Source organism: Ictidomys tridecemlineatus, chromosome 10 (assembly GCF_052094955.1).
Source record: "Ictidomys tridecemlineatus isolate mIctTri1 chromosome 10, mIctTri1.hap1, whole genome shotgun sequence".
NCBI lineage: Eukaryota > Metazoa > Chordata > Mammalia > Rodentia > Sciuridae > Ictidomys > Ictidomys tridecemlineatus.
This window is the reverse complement of record NC_135486.1, coordinates 94,592,908-94,610,634: the sequence shown is the minus strand read 5'-3', so window position 1 is coordinate 94,610,634 and position 17,727 is coordinate 94,592,908. Positions and strand designations below refer to the sequence as shown.

The 17,727-nt window shown below is 39.9% G+C and overlaps 1 long non-coding RNA gene across 13 annotated transcripts in view; it reads right to left on the bottom strand.

Moving 5' to 3' along the window:
* LOC110599002 (uncharacterized) overlaps positions 1-17,727 on the bottom strand; it is a 112,632-nt gene that overhangs the window by 73,019 nt on the left and 21,886 nt on the right. For 9 of the 13 annotated variants that reach the window (XR_013426718.1, XR_013426725.1, XR_013426719.1 and 6 more), the window contains exons 4-5: positions 12,084-12,163; positions 6,033-6,148 (exon numbers count right to left, since the gene is read on the bottom strand). This is a non-coding gene — a long non-coding RNA (uncharacterized LOC110599002). Of the gene's footprint in view, positions 1-2,188; positions 2,314-6,032; positions 6,149-12,083; positions 12,164-17,727 lie in introns of all 13 variants that reach the window. The other 4 variants (XR_013426720.1, XR_013426722.1, XR_013426727.1 and 1 more) reach the window with 3 other exon arrangements.

Here is a 17,727-nt window from a genome sequence, read left to right as displayed (position 1 = left end):
TTATGTGGAAAAAGCACTTGGATGGAAAAATGTTTTAGCGACAGACGGGTCACTCTGTGGTTCAAGGGTGCCACGGTGGGGTTAGCCATAGAGTGCAATGGGTTTACTTATGGTCTGAACTTGGCAACGAACATGCCCCCGAAAGGACCCAGGCTTTGCCTCATGTGTTTGTTTGACTGCACTGTTGATTAGCCCAGAGTTTCCTATCCTAAATTCTGTGTCTTGGACTTGGTGGGAATTTGCGAATGGTAGGAAAAGATCTGTAGGAGATGAAAGCAGCTGCTTAGGTTTTCCAGAAAACTTGTTGCTTCTGGGGGAAGTGATTTGGGGATCAATTGATCATTTGTAGATGCCACAGGCTATTGTGAGACGCTTTTCTCTCTCTCTCTGGCTGCTATTCTTTTGTGAAATATCAATATCATTGCTCTTGTACTTAGGTCAAATTCACTCAATAAAATCTCAACCTGGAATTATTCCATCCTTCTTTCTCAAATCCCATATCTTCCATGTTGGGTAAATCTGACTCCTCCATTGGGTGCTGGTGAAGAAAGTTGCATAACTCTGTTTTCACGGTCTCCAGTAACAGCTAGGTCTTGAGATCCTTGTAGGTTTTCCCAATGAACTCTTCCAGTCCCCATTTTTCTCTCTACTTAAGGTTCCTTGTTGCCATCTCTCCCAGTATTCTCTTTTGTTTCCTTGTCATGATTACAAAAACCAATGGGCAGGGACCCCCAAACTCCAGTGTACTCCTTCTCATCTACCTGTGAATGTCCCCGTAACTCTGCCCATACTCGTTTCCCTTCTAGGTTGCAATAAGATGTGCGTCCTTCCCTCTCTCTGTGGTCAGCCTGAACCCTGTTGCTCAAGACTCCGTCCCCCTTAGAAACCCCAACTCATTTTTTACCCTACTCCTGTATCTTCACCCTCCTTCTCACTTGCACTTGGACTTGTTCAGATTCCTCCCACCTAAAAGCAAGCAAACATGCCTACCCTTTGACCGGGCTTTTCTCTCCAGCCACCGCCTCTTGACTCTGATTTTCTTCTTTGTTGTCAAGATTCTCAGTATGAACTGAATGCTGGTCTCCTCATCTCCCTTTGTGCTCTTTGCCCTTTCAGTTTTGTTTCTGCTCCTATGATTCCATAGAAACTCTTCTTTCCATGAATGGAGGTACGTGTCTTCTCATCAAATCCAATGGCCACTTTGGTTTTTATCTGACTTGGTTTTTATCGGCCTTCTCATTGGAATTCGGCATCACCAATGGTCCTTTCTTCTTGGAAGACTTTCTTTCCTTGGCTGTCTTCAATGCTGAGGTCTCTTCACTTTTTTTACTTTACTTCTCTAGGTGAACCCCAGAGAGGTGCCTGCAACATAGTCAATGCCTGATACATGTTTGACAAAAAGATATGGCATTTATTCCCTTTTTATTCCTGTCTTACATCCTTTTACTTTGTTGATTCTCTTTGTGGTGCAGAGAGTCTTTCTAGTGGAGACTGGAAGAGGTGATCGATCCCTATCTTACCTTGCATGATGGGAGCCCAATGGTGTGATTATCCATAGGAAGCCTACCCCAAAGGGTCTGACCTATGATTATTGAACATCCTAGGAGAAAAGGGAGCCATGTGGAGGAAATGCCTGATCTGGAGCATAATTTTCGGGAAAGTATGAAGGCAGTTTGGTAAAGTGTTATGAATTCCTCAAAACTAGGGTTCATATCTGCTCTTTTCTTTGGAATTCCTCAAAGCATTCATTATTTCTGAAAGTTTTTTGCTGGCTAAAATAGTTTGCACATCTCCCTTCGATGTGTGGGACTACATGTCAGGACTAAAATAGAACTTCAAGCCTAACTTCTGAGATTTAGGAACTCTCCCAAACTTGTGGAAAAGTTAGAATTTTCTTCTAGTAAAAAAACTGGATATCAATGGAAACATGAAGACAGATGAGAAGTTTTGTACAGCCATGCCTCTTTATCTTCACTCCAGCATTTTAGTGGTACATTTACTGCCCAAGATCATGGGAAAGGAGAATATATATATATATATATATATATATATATATATATATATATATAAAATGAAAATGTATTTCAGTGATTAAGGGCCAACTTTGTGCCAAAAGTTGGTAGGTACTTTACATATATCAGTTCTAATCCTCACATCTATTTTGCAAAGTAGGCATCATTATACTTACAAAACTGAGGTTAGAGAGATGCCTTATCCCAAAGTCACCCAGACAGCAACGTGGGGAGCTGGTATTAAAGCCAATTCCCTTCCTGGCATGGTAGTGCCCGTCTGTAATCCCAGAAGTTCAGGAGGCTGAGGCAGAAGGATCACAAGTTCAAAGCCAGCCTCAGCAACAGCAAGGCACTAAGCAACTCAGTGAGACTCTGTCTCTAAATAAAATACAAAAAAGGGTTGGGGATGTGGCTCAGCGGTGGAGTGCCCCTGATCAGTCCCCTATATCTCCTCTCCCCCCCGCAAAAAGATCATGAAGCCAGTTCCCTTGTTCCACAATTGCTCTATGGTTTCACAGTTCTTCTAAATATTACTTTCATCAGGGTAGGCACTGGCCATCACATTGATGAAGCCACAGGAACAATAATCAGATAAATACCATATGTAACCAGAGACGCTGACACTTTATACCAGATCAGAACAAATCTTCTCTTCTTACAATTTACCAGTTTCGATCTGTGAGGATGCTAAAGAGCTCCAAGAGGAGGTCAACGAAAGAAAAGGAGAGGCAGTTTCATAGTTGATGTCCAGCCATTCAACAAAGCCTTTTGTGGAACAAGATGTTTTGTTAGGAACTTGGGAGATTCAAAGATGAATTAAACCCCGTGCCTTCCCTCCAGGGGCTTACACTCTGGAAGATGGATGAGTGTCTAGAATTCCAAAATGATGAAGCAAAAAGTGACACCGAGCAAAGAGAAGTTAAAAAGGCTCCTTGGAGGAAGGAAGCAACACCACTGGGGAGCTAGGAAATCAGTTTCAAGGACAGCGACCAGGATAGACAAGAGCACAACATGTGCCTTGCACTTGGGGGCAAAGGAGGTCACACGAGAGTGAATCTAAGAAAGGAGGCTGGAGCCTGGTGCTGAGAGGCACACCTGTAATCCCATCGGAGGTTGAGACAGGAGGACCGTGAATTCAAAGCCAGCCTCAGCTACTGCGAGGCGCTAAACAACTCAGTCTCTAAATAAAATACAAAATAGGGCTGGGGATGCACCTCACTGGTAGAGTGTTCCTGAGTTCAATTCCTGGTACCAAAAAAAAAGGAACAGAGACTGGAAATGCTAGATTGCTAGATTAGGAAGTGAGGCAGGAAGGAAAAAAAATCAGTTTGAAATTAAGTATTTTGCAGTATTTCTAAAATCCCCTCTCTCTCCCCATCCCCATTCTCCATGGAAAAAGAGACCCATAAAAGACAGCAGAAGAGAAGGATTCAGAGTAAACCTTTGGCCATAGACGTCATCTGCCCTAAATGAAAGATGCCACAGGCCCTCTAGTCGGCCTGCCACTGGGCAGGCTATTGGGATGTGTTACTGGGAGGAAAGAGCCTAGCTTAAGTATCTCTGAAGCCAGATTTCAGCTGAGATTGCCTGAGGGTGCCTGGAGAAAAGGAGCAAGAGCAGATAATAAGAAAAATGGCTTTTCATTTTTTTTTCCCCTACTCCCTTCTCCTATCACGGAGCTTAACAGACAGGCCTTTCTGTCCCCGTGTATACACTTTTTGAGGGCCTGGCAGGGGAGGGTGGGCTTATTAAACTGTGATTGGATCTGAAGTGTATGCAGTTTCTATTGTGAAGTTGTCGGGACAATAAGGGTGAACAAAGAGGAAGATAACGGGCATCCGGGGTATTTGCTGAACCATGAAGAAGGGCCAAAAATATCCATATTGATTGCACCCCTGTCGGATTTGTGCCACTTCTTATGTCTCTGAGTCACTTCTGCTTATTGAACCGTAAACCCCAGACAAAGTACGTGCTCCTAAGTCTCCAGAACAGCCCTGCTTTGATTGTATGGAGGGATATTTCAGGAATGGGGCGGGGGCCCAGATACCTTGGGCACCAATAGCAGAAGGAGCAAAGGTTTTGATGTGAAGTTTCTTGGATTATTAGACATGGTGTGTTTGTGTGTATGTGTGTGTATTTCTCCCCTCTAGTGCCTGGGTGGAACCCTGGGCCTCATGCATGCTTGGCTAGTGCTCCACCACTGAGAAATACTCTCAACCCAGGGAAAATATTGGACTAGAAAGAGAGGGATATTCCTAGAAGAGCTATATTTGACACTGCAGGGTCCTTATTCAGTGGGGACTTATTTTTGTCCCCACTCTGTAGAGTTTCGAAGGGAAAGGTATAGGGACAACTTAGGGCTGATGTGTCAGTTGGCTTAAAATTGGGCACAGCGGATACCAGACCCCGTTCAGAAATGGTCCAATTGCTGCCTGGCTCTTTCCCTAAAGAGGACGTCATTTTTGTTGCTGTCATCTGTTTTTGTTTTCAGACTTTCATTGCTCTGGGAGGCGCATGCTGCCAGACGTGGTTATTCATGCCCGACACACCTCTCCAGGGGAGGAGTGACTGTTGAACTGTGAACTGCTTTATAAACAAGGCTGATCTATGAATATGGAATCGGATCCTCAAAGCCTCTGCTTGGACTGTGCTGAGACTAATGTGGAGGGCATTTGGACCAAAGTCCAGTCCCGTGCTGAGTTTCTGGCAGGATCCCAGCCCTTCCTGCATCCCTGAGCCCTTTCAGTCTCAGCCCTGTCATGCCTCCCAGCCTGAGGTCTGTGCCTTTGGATCTCTCTGTAAGTCTGACCTGTGTTTCATCAGCAGGATTAGGAGCCAAGGATTTTTTGGGTCAAGAAGGGCAGAAATAGATTCTTGGATGAATGAGCAAGGGAAGGTGATTATATTTCATTCCCAGACATTAAGGCCATAGTAAAAGGGGCCAACCTGCTCTAATGAGGTGAGATGATCTTGGATGAGGCTCTATAGTTGCAAGTATATCCCTTACTATTTTGGGGTACTATTTCTAGGACTAAAAAGTTAAGATGTGCTTCAGCTTACAATGAAAGAATATCCATTGATCCCTTGTAGGTCAAAAATATCCTAGGTTGAAAATGCATGTAATATTCCTAACCTTCTTATCATACTAGCTTAGCAACAGCACATTTGGTTCTTCACCATCATGATCCTGTGTCTGACTGGGAGTCAGGCTCACTGCTGCTGCCCAGTATCACAACTGTATATCACCAGCCCAGGGAAAGATTGATTCAAGGGCCTGGGGCTGAGGCTCATACGTAAAGCACTCACTTAGCACATGCGAGGTTCTGGGTTTGATCCTTAGCACCACATAAAAATAAATAAATAAAATTAAAGGGCCATGATTATGTCCAACTACAACTAAAAAATAATAATAAAAAGATTCAGATTCAAAATCTGAAGTATGCTTTTTACTAAATTCCTATGGCCTTACACCATCATAAAGCTGAACAATTTTAAGTTGAATTATTAAAATTTGGGAAATGTGTGTATCTATGTGCAGAAAGTAAAAATCATGCTAGGATATAAAAATCCTTGCACTTCAATGTGCGTGTGGCTGTGTGGGCGTGTGTCTGTCTATGTGAGCGTGCATGCACATGGATCTCTGAGCAGTATACAATTGTTCATTCAGCATATAGCTAATGAGTGTCTATAAAGTTCCAGGCACTATTCAGTGAAGATACCAGAGTGAGCAAAACAAAAATGTTTTACTCATCAGGGGCAGTAGATATAAATAAACAAATAATCAAGTATGACATCTTGGATGTCATGCAGTGATATGTTCTATTTAGAGAACTAAACCAGGATGGGGTATAGAATGTGGAGGAATGGGGAGGGCTTTACAATTTGAAATAGGAATTTAGAGCAGGCATTTGACAAGGACCTACTGCAGGGGAGGGCTCCAGCCACACACCTGCCTTGGGAAAGAGCTTTCCAGATGTTCATTCCTATTAAAGTGCATTTTAAAATATCCAATAAACTTACAACCTTTTCATCAGTAGCTTCTTGGTCTTCAAACATCCACTGTCTCTTTGAGCACAGAATTTTGTGAGAACACTGAGAGGGAAAATCCAGTCTTATCCTGGCAGGGCAGAGCCTACCTGAGGGAAGAAGCAGGGAGTGTCTGAGTGGTGAGGGCCATGATCAAGCAATTGCATAGTCTCAAGCAAAACCGTAAATATATTAAGCATCCCGCTTAAAAGATGGAGGTGGGGAAAGGACTCCCATCCAAATGGTCAACTTTTAGATCTAATTCTTTCCTCCTGTCCTCTAATTTTCAGTAATGTTCAACTCAATTTGGATCTAAGCTATTGTTCAAAGTAACTCCTGATATCGTAGCAAAAGGTACATGATGTTTTCCAAGGTATCTGAATGCAATACTGAGGACCTTGTTACATCAGAGAATGACAAACTTCTGATAAAAACAGACAGAATTGTGGTCTCCTTTTGGTTTTCATCATCACACGAGGGGAAGCCACCAACACCCCTTCCTGCTTCCCAGGACTCAGGAAAGGAATGACAGGATGATCACCATGAATGTCCCTAAATTCCTTTGGGGATCATTTTTCTGCCTCCCCCTGAAGACCAGATAGATGCTGGCAGGCCCCAATGTGTTGAACGCTTTGCACTCCTGTGACAAAAAAACTAAGGTTTTTAAAGATGAAAAAATTATTTTGGATCATGGATTCAGAGACTTCAGTCTATGGTCATTTGGCCCAGTTAAACTGTGTGTCAGGGTGGGAGCACAGGGCAGAGGATTTTGGTTCACCTCATGGCAACCAGGAGGCAAAAGAGAAATAGGAAGTGGCTGAGTTCCCATATCCCCTTCAAAGTCATGACCCAAATGACCTAACTTCCTCCCTCCAGGCCCTACCTCCCAAAGGGTTCACCATTATCCACTAGCATCACATGCTGGCAACCGAGCCTTCAATACATGAGGCCTTGGGGAACATTCCAGATTCAAACGACAGCATCCAGCTGTCCAATGCTAGTGATCCACTCAAGGTGCCCCCATGTTAAAATTAATGTAAGTCAGAAGAGCCCTTTTCTTATAAGGACAATAAAGCTATATGGTCTGAAATTTCAGAGATTACTAGGAACGTTTTATGTGAGGAATTGTGAGGGGTGAAGTTGGAAGGAGATTTGTGAGGGGCACCAGTACAAACTCTAGACCTCATTCCCATTCTGGCTGAGTCACCTTTGAAATTTGCTGACCCTTTGTTTGTCTCAATTTCCTCATCTGTAAGACAAACTGTGAAAACAGGACCTATCTACCTAGAATATGATAAATTACTTACTCTCTTTCTATTGTGCTTAAAGAGAAAGAAATATCTCCACTTCTACTCTTTAGCTTTCTCTATATTTATATTTACTAGATTTTTCTGGATCCTCATCTTAAATTCTGCTAATGAGTCACTTGCAGATTTAAAAAAGGAAGGCCATAAACTCTTCCCATGAAAGACAACCCAAGGAAATAGATGATTGATCTATTTTTAGATATGCTTTTCTTCTTCATCCCCCTCTCCTTTCCCCTCCTTCTCCCTCTCCCCCTCTCTTTACTCTCTTACTCCTCCTTTATCTCCTCCTTTTCCTCCAGAGAGGATGGAAATTATAGTTTTATACACATTTTAAAGATTGCCAAACTTTAATCATATTGTTTTGTACAGTCCATTTTACTTTAGATTTACCCACATATTTTCATGTAATTTTTTATTCTTCATGTATCTCCGAATTTCTATTTGGGATTTTTATTTTTTATTTTGTCTTATTCGCACTTGTGTATTTTATATTTTATATTTGTATTTTTATTCTGTGTATTTTCTTACAGTTTATCTTCCATTTCACTGATACTTTCTTCAGTTGTGTCTAAATTGCTCTTAAACATAGTAAGTGTAGTTATTCTAAGAAAGTAACTGATGATACCAATATCCAAACTCTTTTTGTATCAATGTCTGTTTTCCATTTTGTGTGTGTGTGTGTGTATTTGGTTTTCATGCATACATAGTAGTATTCTTAGATCACTTTAATCTGACTTGATGGACTGGGATTTTCTATGCCACTGAGATTATTTGAAGCTGAGTGAAAATCATGTGAGGACTGATTTACCTTTCTCCCTGTGTTCATCTTTCTGGATCTCAATTTAAAAAAAAAAAATCAAAGAACTTCCCAGGATCTCTTTCATATATGGTGAACCTGAGATATCTATGTTTAGGTGTCCTTTTAGGTTCTATAAGGATCCAATTTTGTCCTCCGATACTCAAGATCCTTCTGTCTTTTTTCTTTTTAGTCAATTCAATCTTATCTTGGTTAGGTGTATGATGTCTTCAAGAAGATTTTAACATATTTTCCCCAATAATTTCTGGTTTTCTTCAGCAAGAGAATTTGTCCAAATTATCCTAAGTTGGGTTATTATCTGTTACTCTTTCCACTGAGACATCTTCCTGGGGTTCTATACATGGTATAATTGAAAGATTTGTGCACAGTTTCCACCCTTGGCACTAATAAGCAGTATACATTTGGGAACATAAGCTCAGCTTTCTGGAATCCCATTTCTCTTCTATACCAGGAAATTTAATTAGATGATCATTAGAGTCCCATAAAGCTTCATAATTTTTATGATTTCCTGGCACAGGATTTTTCAAAGAGAAAAGTATAATACATTGAGAACAGAAGTTTTTAAACTTGTAGAGTTTAAATGGTCTAAAAGTGTTGAACACACACACACATATATGAATTTTAATTTGTTCTAATTAGTTATACATGAAGTAGAATGCATTTTGACACATTGTACACAAATGGAGCACAGCTTCCCATCCCTCTGGCTGTACGTGGTGCAGAGTCACAGCAGTAGTGTAATCATACATGCATATGGGGTAATAATCTATGTTCATTCTACCATCCTTCCCATCTCCATAGCCTCACTCTTCCCCTCACTCCCCTCTGCACAATCCAAAGTTCCTACATCCCCCACCCCCCGCTGTTCTACTATGGATTAGCATCTGCTGATTAGAGAAAACATTCATCCTTTGGTTTGGGGGATTGGCTTATTTTACTTAGCATAGTATTCTCTAGTTCCATCCATTTACCTGAAAATGCCATAATTTCATTCTTCTTTAAGGCTGAGTAATATTCCATCGTCACACCAGCTTTTTGAAGAAAGATTTTAGCATAAGGAATTATTAGCTACATACTGGAGAATTCTAAAGGCCAAAAAGGAAATGCTGCCTCTTTTGTTGCAGCTGTCACCCTTGAAGATGAAAGATCAAAGAAAAAGGAATGAAATTGCTAAAATGTATAACCTTGGAAGGACCCTGGGGCCTCTGAAGAGGGGAACCTCAGCTAGTGCTGTTGCCTTAGGAGATTGGCAAAGGGACCCAAGGGGCTGAAATTGCTCTGAGAAGAGTCTTATCAGGTGTTGCTAAGAGAGCACCAATAAGGCAAGGCTCTGAGATTGCTGGAAAAACTGCCAACTAGAATCAGTGGCTGCTATTGGAACAAACTGTTGCTGCCCAGGGAGCAGGTTGACTCGCAAGTTTTCTCTGCTGCCCTCGACTGGCAGAGCCTCTTATAATACCAGTTGGCAAAGGAAAGATGCTACCCCAGCCACATAAAGCTCATTATAAAGGATGGATTTAAACTTGGCAGACTGTGTTTTAATAACCAGCACACCATCTTTTCAAGCTGCACTGAGTCTGGCCTATTGTGTGATGCTTGTCGTAAGATCCAGTTGTAACTGTGATGTTTCTTTAATAATAACTGAGTCATTTATAAATGGTAGAGGGCTCAAGGCTATTTATAACCAGCTAAAGAGGTGAGAGCCCTGTTTAGAAATTTAGACCTAAAATAACCAGCCCAGGTACTAACATCCATGAAGCGAAATGTATTTTCACATTGACCAATATAAAAAGCCACCAGCCATCTGAAGCACAGACGTTGTAAGCTGTTAGGCTGTTTAGGGATAGAGACAATAAGGAGAAAGAATTTTAGGCATTGCAGGTTCTCTACCAGCAGTTTGTTATCTGGATTCCTCAATGGTATCAATCAATCAATAAAACCTTCTGTACTAAGTTTAAGATTTCTCCAAAAATATTTAGACATTCGCAGTTTTCCCAGAAGGACCAGAAAAAATAGTCTTCGAAGCAATTGAATCCAAGAATAGTGCTCAAATCAACACCCTAGAACTCCTCCAGTGACAATTCAGTAGTTGCCATTCGGGATTCCCGTTGGACATGTCGGAAAGACTGGCACTTTGGTCTCCAGAACCCTGAAAGCATCTGCTTCCACCATAGGTTCAGAATGCAGGCTTTTGGGGCTTCAATTCATTACATCTAGATCACATCCCCTGTGTCCGAAGAACCAGAAAAAGTGTGTCCCTCTCTACAAGAAAGGCCGAAAGAGCAAGTCTTGAAGGCACTAATGCCAAAGGCAGAGAATTCTCAAACCTATAGAAAGTACTTAAAGTACTGTCAAGTCATAGAGAATGGAAAATGTCTCCGTCATTTCTCAAAGTGTAGTATTGAGCATGTGAACCATAATACCTCCAGGTGTTGATGAAAAATGCACATTTTCAGGTCCTACCCCCAAACCTTATTAATTAGAATCCCTGCAGAGAAAGCAGCAACCTGCATTTTCTACAGGCTTCGCAGGTGACTGTGATGGACACCAAAATATCCACACTTGAAACCACTTCTCTGTTTGTTTTTTTAATATTTTAATTTTTTGGTGGTAGTTGGACACAATACCTATTGTTTATTAATTTATTTCTACGTGGTGCTGAGGATTGGACCCAGGGCCTCACACATGCTAGGTGAGCACTCTACCACTGAGCCACAACCCCAGCTCCCACATCTGTGTTAATGAGAAGTAAGATATGATATATAAACCACTTAAAAAGGATCCAATATATAATAAACACCATATAAGTATCAGTTTTAGAGAAGGAGTGAGGGTGGATGAGATGATCAAGAAGGACATACCCTTGAAATCCAGAATGGAGTGAATTTGCGTTCATTTTACTTATCTGAGGTGGGGTGATTTAAATCGGCCACCATTCAAATCACATTTTTTAAATATAAAATATATTTCTTTACTTTAAATTCCACAGTTTGAGCTAGATTAATCTCATTAATATCTGTTTGATCTAAATGAATTACTTATTCTTACCATGTGAATCATTTATTCCCATCGTTTCCAAGTCAGGGCTCAGATTCTTTATAGATGCCCGATTCTGTTTCATATCCCCCTTCCCCCTAAAGAGTCATCTTAGCCAATTGCCTTGGTTCTTCCCCAAGACCTAGTAGTTTCCAAATAGCATTTGTAAAAGTAAATAAAGCTGTCAGATAGGATACAAATTAGTTCTACCTGTCGTTCAAGCATACAGTTGTTTACCAGGTAAATGACACACTGGAAACAGTGGAGCTGAGAGACAGTGGGATAGTCTCCATGGACACTAAGGCACGACAGGGACGAGGAGCTGGCAGACAGGCCATTGCTCAAGGAGGCAGTAGGCCGGATAAGAAGGATCTAGGACAGGTGACCCTTCAAGTCATCCACAAGACACCTTGGGATAGGGGAAAATCAACTAGTAACATGAGTCCTTTCTTCTCTCACATCTCCAAATACTCCCTTGCCATTGTACTAATTATCTATTTGCCCTGATACTTTGTGCCTTCAAACAGCAAGCACTTACTATCTCATAGTTTCTGTGCCTTTGGAATTAAGGAGAGGCTTATCTGAGTAGTTCTAGTTCAAGATCTTGAAGAAGGTTACAATAAAGCTGTTGGCCAGGGTTACAGTCTCATTTGAAGGCTTGATGGAAGGGGATCTTCTAAGTTCATTCACATAGTTGGTGGTGGGAGGTCTTCCTTCCTCACTGGTTGTTTTCCCAAAGCTTCAGTTCCTCAATCAAATATCTTGAATGTGACACACCATCACAGCTGTGGTATTATTTCACTAAATAACCCTGGTACAATGTGAGGTGGAACTACAGAAAGGGATAAGTACCAGAAAGCTGGCGCCATTTTAGAGACTACTCACCATAGCCATCTTTGTGTGGAGAGTCCTTTCCTTTATTCGTTTCAAGTTTTTCCAAAGTGTTTATTATGATCTTGTTTAATCTGCATAAAAGTATTGGAGGTGAGAAAAGGGATGCAGGAAGCACCACTGATTTCACTGTGCTCCATTCAAGCCACGCCAACAACTTGACAGATGATTGACAGTCGATGACCAGCACACACATGGCCCTGAGCTGGTACCATGTGGAACAGAGACCCACAGCTATAGTGCCTGAGTCTGGTCATGTGCAATTTCAAGACAGGGAAAAAAAATCTAGCTAGTGTAAATTAAGGAGTTGGTATTTATATCAAGCATCTAGCCAAGTATTATTTATGTAATTTAATTTTTTAATCAAATTTTTATTGATAAATTGATGCATTTAGGCTCAACTGAAACCTAAGGATCCTGTTCAGTTTTAATTTTCCTAAGGTTTATGGGCTTAAGGACCATAACACAGTGATGGAAAACCAACAGGGTCTTAATGACACAGATTTCAGCATAGGTTGAGATGGCCTCATGGTCTTCAAGGAACTTGGAGATGTCAGGGCTAGCAAAGGGTTGGAGTCAGGGTGCAGTGAAACCTGAAGTCTTAGGCTAGAACTGACAAGTTCATTGCACTTCAGCGAAGAATGGCCAAAGTGGTTCTGAAATTTCAAGCAGCTTGCCCTGTGTCTATGGACTTACCTTTCTTCTTTCTCTGAAAATTGTACACAACTATGTATTTTTCTGGGCTGTAGGTTGTGGGTTTGTTTTCTGAGATTCTTATTTTCTTGCAAATTGGCATTGGGTTTAGTAATTAATTATACAGAAAATCACTTTACATTTAAAATGCTTGTTATTTGCTCCTGTGGGTGGGGGTGAGAATAGGCAGTTGTTTAACATTTTAACAAAATCAGTATCTATTTCAATTTGCTTCACAATAAAAATGCCCCATCTTGAGAAGTAAGTATGTTAGATAAGTGAAAGCATAGTGAATTTGTTCTCCACCCCATCCCCACTAAATTTCCACCTCTTAAAAAACTTACAATATATATATATATATATATATATATATATATATATATATTTAATTTTGCTTTCCTACTTTATTATACTCACATGTGCAGTTTTACCCTTTGTCTCTTTGTATGCATGTCTTTAAACAGGTACCAATGTGCAAGCTGAGGTTTCTGAGTGCATTTGCTATGCAGGAAGCAGATATGCTCTAGACTGTTCCCTAGAGACAGTAGCATCAAAAGCTCCTGGGGTCTTGGTAGAAATGTGGAACCACACGTTCCACTGGATGAGAATCTCCAATTTTTTTTATAACATTCCCAAGTGGTTCACAAGCACATTAAGACTGAGAAGCTCTGTTCTAGAACTGGCATTAGGAGCTAAATATCATTTGTGTTTCTAAATAGTAGATATGCTACCAGCTTGATGTGGTATTTGGGCCTTTTGGAGATCTCTCTCTCTCTCTCTCTCTCTCTCTCTCTCTCTCTCTCTCTCTCTCTCTCTCTCTCTCACCTGCATTGGCTTTATCTTTATCTTTTTATTTTTTCTATGGAAATATTGAAACAATTGAGACTTGTTTTTGTTTTTTCCCCATCACTTGGAGCTGAACCCTTTCATCTTTGATTCAGCCAATTTCCTTCAAAGCTAAATATTAAACAGATCTGTCTTCTGACAGCTGACCCCAAATAGGGACAGGCAATGGTCTTCACCCTGGGGGTGTAGAACTGAGCCGACAAAGGTGGAGGAGAGACAGGATGGAGCCAGTTCCTGTCCCCTGGGGAAGCCCAAAAGTTGTGTCTAAAGCCTTCACACAGCCAAACAGCCAAGAGTCAAACAACCGATTGCTTCTGGAAGGCATTCTTGCAGAAATTCCTTTTTTGCCAGAGGCCGAAAGGGTTGCTAATTGATTTTGTCTGCCTTTCAGATGGACTTAGAGAGACTCAAGAGTTGAGTTCTAACAGAGGTAACATTTTTAGAAACTGAAGCAAAGTTTTCTGGGTCTCATGTGACCTAGCTGTGTGTGTGTGTGTGTGTGTGTGTGTGTATTTTTATCCAACATGTCATCCCTGTGAGTAGGGTCAGTAAATTTAATTAAGCTGACCATCATCTAAAAATTCCGTTAGCATCAAAACCTGTTTCTTGTTCCTTACAAAATGAATAAAAGAAAATAGCTCTTCACATTGTTATCTGCACGGAGAGAGCTTGTGGAAAAATGGAGATATCTCCTAAGTCTTCAAAAACAAGAAAAAGAGAACAATCTTAAGGAAGTTCAGAGTGAATCACGAAGTGTACCATTCAAATGTACCTGCAGTTTTTGCGTATATCATGGATGGGATCCTTCTGAGAATGCTAGAATAGGGTATGATTAGGACACAGAGTCAATATAGGCATAAATTGTACTTGTTCTTCATGATGGTAGTTTTAGGCACACTTTTCTATGCTTAGACTGCATACCAATGATTCTGAATAGCTTATTATGAGTTCTGTGATGTCTTTATTCTTTTGCATCCTTTTTATCTTTTTTTTTTTTTTTTGGTGTTAGGGATCCCTTCATGCCATAATGCCAGTACTTTATAAGGAATCTGAGCAGTTAAAATGTGCATAAATGATTCAATATACTTTAGTTTTACTTTTCTGTTTGACTCAAAGAAGTACCAATAGGTCTTAAGTCTTCCATGAGATTTTAAAAGCCTGAAATCTGAAATAAAACTCAGGAACTGGAAGAGATGTAAAGAGAATATTGGATAGTTTGATTAGAGTGTAATAATTAGAGTAGATAATTAGATTTTCTGGTTTTCAAAAATTTGAGTTGCAATAAAAAGAAATTTTGATGTGCTGTTTTAATTTCCAGTAGCAAATAAACGTATATATAGAGGAAAAAAAAAGAAAATAGCTCTTCAAAAAAATGCTGAAGACCCCAAGAGGAACTTAAAAAAAAAAAAAAAAAACTGCAAGGATCACAGTCCTCAGTTCTCTGGCCAAAGAGATGCATCTTATGCCCTCTACAACCTCTAGGATTTGTGCCTAGGCACAGATTGTACTATTGGTCTCAAATCTGTGGGCTGTAAGTCACACAGATATATGGAAAAGAGGAGAAAGGTGGAGAAAAAAAGTGAACTGACAAAATGCAACTTTTGCTCTCCATTGGACACTCACAAGAAGCAAGCTGAGAGAATCCAGTAGTGTCATACCAAAGAACAGAAATACCCATTTCTGGAAAGAGACAATTGTTTTAAGAGACATGGAAAAGTCAACGAGTCTTCTAGCACTGTGCATAATCAAAGTTTTTAAGAGGGACTAAAAAAAAAAAACAACATAGGAGTCAGAAAGGCTGCCTGTAATCTGGAATCAGAAAATCTGGGGTCAAAGTAAAAAGTTGTAAAGAGATGGGTTTGCTTGATTAAAAGGAAAACTGCAGAGAACCTAGGAATACAGGCTCACAAAGGCTTCTTAAACCCTTGATTTGACTTTCATCCTCTCTTTCTTGTTATTCTGGGTTTGAGTGCTGTTCTTGTGATTTTCTTTTTGAAAAATGAAAAATATGGATTTATATCCTTGCTCAATACATGAGTTACTGGAAAGAAGAGGTGAAAGGGGGATCTCATTTCATCTTTAGCCTAACTTCGACTAAGTATGAGCTTAAGGTTTCCTAATATTTTTGTGTCAAAAGACAAAATCACAGTAAATTTCGTTATGGATTTAAGTGGCTTCTACTTGTGATTCATGCACTGGGGCAGACTCCACTCTAGAAAATGAAATGAGTGTCTCCACTGGGCAATAGCAGAACAGTGGGTGTTGTAAGATGGCAGCAAGGGAACAGAACAATAGGAAAAAAAGAAGCTAGGTTATTGGTTAATATCAGGCTACTAAAGTTACTTTTTTGTAAGGGTTAATGCAGGGGGACTTCTTTATTATGCTGACTCAGGTAGACTGGTAGACTGGAATCTCCTGTTTCCATGAAAAAGTGGTCTATTTTGGAAATGTATTTTCTTCCTTTCAATTTGATGGTATAGCATTTAGTAAGAGGAACTCTGTTTTGCTTTGATTTGGTCTGTTGGGGCCTCAGGTAAAAGCTTGATCCAAAACAACGGCCTCCATGTTTCTGTTTAACATGTGTGACATGAAGAAGAAATGAAGGCTACTTTGGGTTTTGTTGCTATGCTTTGTTTCTTTGTTTGTAATTTGTTGTACCATATAGTTTTTCGAGCACTATGAAGCTTAATGTCATTATTTCCTTTTTAACAGGGAAGTGTTTTAAATGGGTAGTAGAGAAGAACATTCATAATTGTGTGCCTCGTTTCTGAGGTAAATCTGTTGACACTCAATAAATTCATGAAATAAGTAGTAAAATTATAACCCCAGAGAGAAATTTTTAAAACAGGAAGGCATGTTATCCATTGGAAGGAGAGAAAAGGTAAGAGAGAGAAAAAGAAACTTCAATTTATATCCTTCTTGGTTTTGCTTTCACATCTTTCTCTATCTTAAGTATTCTAATAACTGCCATAAAATCTTTCTAGAACAAGCAAGGTTATAAATTTATTATTTTGATAGTGGTTTGCTCAAAATTAATTTATATATATATATATATTTTTAAAGTTATTCTTGAATTCAATAATCACTGACTTTTTATGTTATTAAGAAGCAAGGGCTCCTCCTAGTGATACTGCTAAATCAATGCAATGTACCAATTCCAGGTGCATTTATTTTCTTTGTTGTGTAAAAAGTGCATTATCCTTAATAAATATACTGGGAATCTATTGAGTTCAGAGACCTGTGATGGATTAAATGTATTTTAGGGAAATTGCAGTAACCCCTTAAGGCCACTAGGGGACATTTGACTAAATTCTCTCCTGGTTGGAGAGGAAGGTCTCTAGTGGACACTTGGGAAAAAAAAGGAGCTGCTCCTAACCCAAAGTGGGATATTCAGGTAAAACTGGGCTTGTCATATTCAACAAGTTAATATTTCTCTAATTTTATGGTTGTTCAAAGCCTTAAAGAAGTTTTAAAAATGGCAGGTACTGAGTATTGACCCTGAAACTAATTACTACATGATAGTGATGCATGCTCAGAAAGATTGCTCTGGTTGAGTTATAATTATCAGCAAAAGTAAGGTAGAATGAAAAGAAGAATCTGAGGTCTCTTACTATTACCTACTTTAGTCAGGTATTGCTTCCCTACTTCCTACCTTAAAAAGAAGATATAACTAAAATCACTGCTAACCATGCCTACTCAACCCTCCATCTAGTATCCAATTTATCCTCAAATGAAAGAAGAGAAGAATTTTGCACCACTCAGGGAAGAAAAGTTTCCCTTTGTTTTTCTTTCTCTACTTGCACTCTTTTAATAAGGGATATCTTTGCTTCACGGGTGTATCAAACATCGATGATTTTGGAAGTATAATGAAGCAGATTTTATAAAATATCATCCTCTTTGTTCTACTACTATCACATCCAAGAAAAGACTACTGGGGACAGTCAATAAGAATACTTGTTCTGAGTACCTTCATGGTTGTGATGCATAGAACAGAGTAGGGCCGAGTCTCAGCTGAGGGCAGGTGGCCTCTCCTTTCTTTTGATGAGCGTTACCTTGTGGAAATAGCTTTGAAGGAAAGCACTGTATGCTGGGTGGTTGT